Below are 3493 nucleotides of genomic sequence, written 5' to 3' on the forward strand. Positions count from 1 at the left end.
GAGGGGGGGAGAGGGAGGGTCTTAGGGATCTTGGTGTTTTTCCACCTTTTTTTTTCTATTTTAATTACTTCTATTAATGTAATTTATTATTATGACTATTTCTATCCTTAGACATCTCCCTGAATAGACTTTAGGTAGCTCAATAAAATCGCTGGAGCTGCAGAAGTAAGTTTTCCAACATTTCTCCAAACCTTGTTCCAGCTACTGCTAAATTACGATTAAATCTCTTATCTCTCTCTCTTATCCGGGAGTGACAGGGGGAGGGGGGGGTGAGGGGGGAGTTGGTGCTAATTAACAAGCTTCTAACATACGCTAATTACGTTGATCTCTATGTGCACATCAACTATACATCAAGCTGGCATGCTTTATGGAGAATATACCATTTAAACAAGGATAGTGTGGGGGGGGAATGGTGGAAAGTTTCCAACTTTCAAGTTAAAGCAGGCCTGGCTTTAATGACTTTTGATACCGAATTAGTGATCTATCAAAGAATAGGACAAATGAATTAAGTCAGTGTCTAATAAATATTCGAAAAACCTCCTTTAATGTTTGGTTAAATATTTATTGCGTAAGTGTGGCGTATTGAATATTTAATGCAATTGTTTATTGTCAATCAATGAATGTACTTTCAGCAATACTCTCATCATTTATTCTTCCAGCTGAATTAAAAAAAGATATTCTTATTAAAGTCATTTGTCTTCTATCCCGTGCCCCGGGAGCCTCTTCTTCTTCTGTCCTTCTGCATTTTCACCCCCCCAAAAAAACCGGGATACGGAAGTGCTGCCAGATATTTTCCCAGTTTTGCAAAGAATTATTAAAAATTATATGGGGGGGAAAAAAAAATCTCTTCTGCAAACCCCCTGGAAAGATGCACCTGAAGGACACGTAACTTCCGCGGGGTATCTCATTGCCTTTTTAACAGTCTTGAAGGAATAACATTGCCTGCAACAATTGGGCGCTAATCGGGTTTTTCACCTGGATTAGAAATCATCTGCTTGAGGTGGAAAATATTTCTGTGAGAACAGAGGTGGCTGCTTCCATCTCGACATGAAAATATCGCAGCACATCCCCTCCTTTTTTAAATATATATATATATATTTTACGGGATGCTATTTGGGTATTTTTTTCCTCTTTTAAAACACCCAAGAAAAGGAAGAATAAATAAAAATATTGACCTAAACTCCATCAAGGGATATTATTTGGTGGTGGGTTGAATATTCCGAAGAAAACTAAGGCACCAGGAGAGAATGAGCCGCTTTTCTAGAGAAAATCAAATCGCCTCGCCGGAAATTCAAAAGAGCAAGAAAAAAAAAAAAAAAGGAAAGAAAAAAAGAGTAAATCTTAGGAGCTAAAAAACCTCGACGGCTGCTTTGCTCCCCGAAAAAATAATGTATCAATTCACCCGAAAATAACCAATTCCCCAAAACGGCGCATCAGAGGGTCCCAGCTCTGCTCGGGGATGTCCCCCTTGGTGCTGAGCATCCCTGGGCAGCTCCTTTTCCACTTCCCTCTTCTCTAGTTAATTTTAATTAATTTTCTAACACCCAACCTGCTGTTTGCATTTGAACCAGGGGAGTTTTGCTTCATTCCTAGGCGAGATGTAGAGAAATGGGGAGGAAAACGCTCCTCCAGCAACCGGGTGGAGGTTGTAACTTCTGTTAAAAACCAGAAATATCCTGCAATTCTGCAGTAATGTCAGGGAAAAAAAATGGGGAAAAGAGTTGATTTTCCTGGAAGGAAACAGCCTCGCAAGTCGGTATTTTGCAGCCGAGCAGAGTAAAGGATTTCGAGATATCTGAGCAAAAAAATACAGTGGCTATTTCAGCAGCGCTTTGCTAGAGTGCTCATCAGGCAGTTGTGCCGGGGAATTTTATGTATTTAATATTTTTATGTATTTTTTAAGAAATCTTGAAGGGAAACATGGCGGCTTCACATGCTAAGGTTATGTACTCTTCCTCACTTGGAGCCTTATTCATCTTCCTAATGCAACAACGAGCTCCTGATCATTTATTCTCATTAATTTCTGGGTTTTCCACCCCCTCCTCCCCTTCTCTAGCTTTGTATTTTCTATTTAAAGAGCCATCCTCATAAAATCTTTTTTTATAAGGGATCGGGGGGTGTGAGTCTCTCTGAATGTGTCTGTGTGGAGATGGAGATGCACACATGTATAAATACGTAGAAAAATACATAAATATGTCTGTAATTCCAAAATGAGCTGTGTTTTCCTCTCTAATGCACCGTTTGGCTGATGAATATATATTAAAAATACATATATCTATGGGGGCAAGAACTCTGGCTGCAGAGAGGGATTTCTTCAGGTTTGTAATCTGCCCGATTTTATGACTTGGATGTCTTTTTGGGCAAAACTTTTAATTAAAGTGTCAGCGATCTTTTCACTTGGCTTTTTATGGAGCGATATTAATACGAACTACAAACTAATAATGTTAAGCTATTGTTTATGAGTGCAATTATATTTTTTTCCCCCCTATTCCCTCCTGTTTACAACCTGCGTGGAGGATCTTCTCCCTCCGATTAAAAGAAGACTCTAAAATCCTTTTTTTTTTTGTTATATTTTTATTCCCATCTAGATTCCATAGGAAGGCTGTAGGCATGAAGCTTTGCATCCAGGGGAGGAATTGGAGCGTGTTGTTAAAAAACCCCAACATGCAACCAGCTTTTTAACCTCAAAACAAAACACGTACACCCCAAAAAATGAGCCCTAATACCAGAGCAAACAACAAAAATCTGCGTGGCGTGAAACCCGGTGCGTGAATAATTTATTGCTCTTGGTAGGTAAATACATCTAAACCAAGCTCTGGTGTTGGTTTGGGTTTTTAAACCCAGTTTAAAGGATGGGATTTGCTCGCTTCCTGCAAGGAAGGCAGAGAAGAGGCAGCTGTGGAGTCACAGCACTTGAATTTGACCACCAAAGTGACCACCATAAAACGGAATGAGGGCTGGCGGCTCGCATTCCTTTTGGTTCCCCTTGAAAAAAACCCAAACAAAACCAAAACAACAAAAAAAAACCCCCAAACCAGCCTAAAGAATCCAGAACATTTCAATCCCTTCATTTTTATTTTTTATTTATTTTTATTTTTTAAACCTGCTTTGTTTCCTGGCGAATGGGAAAGGTTAGAGCGTGAGCGTGGAAGGGAAAATTAAAGAAAAGCTGTATTTGTGCTCTTTAAAGGACAAAAAAATACCTAGGGGAACTTGAGAAGAGGGGAGAAAAGGTCTGATTTTGTTGTTTTTGGTATGATCGTGTGTGTAAGAAGATTTTTTTCCTTTTTATTGAGTTATTTCTCAAGCAGAGGGAAGGAAAAGGAGACGGCAACACCCAGCTCATCCCTCCTTCTGCCTTTTCTGCCATTATATATGTATATAAATATAAATACCCATGTTTATCCTGGTATTTCAACCCGAAACTCCTCTTTACCCAAATCGCCCCAGCAGAAAGTGCAAAAAGTTAAAAAAAAATAATTCCAAACCTACC

Source organism: Antrostomus carolinensis, unplaced genomic scaffold, assembly GCF_000700745.2.
Source record: "Antrostomus carolinensis isolate BGI_N321 unplaced genomic scaffold, ASM70074v2 scaffold29143, whole genome shotgun sequence".
Classification (NCBI taxonomy): Eukaryota; Metazoa; Chordata; class Aves; order Caprimulgiformes; family Caprimulgidae; genus Antrostomus; species Antrostomus carolinensis.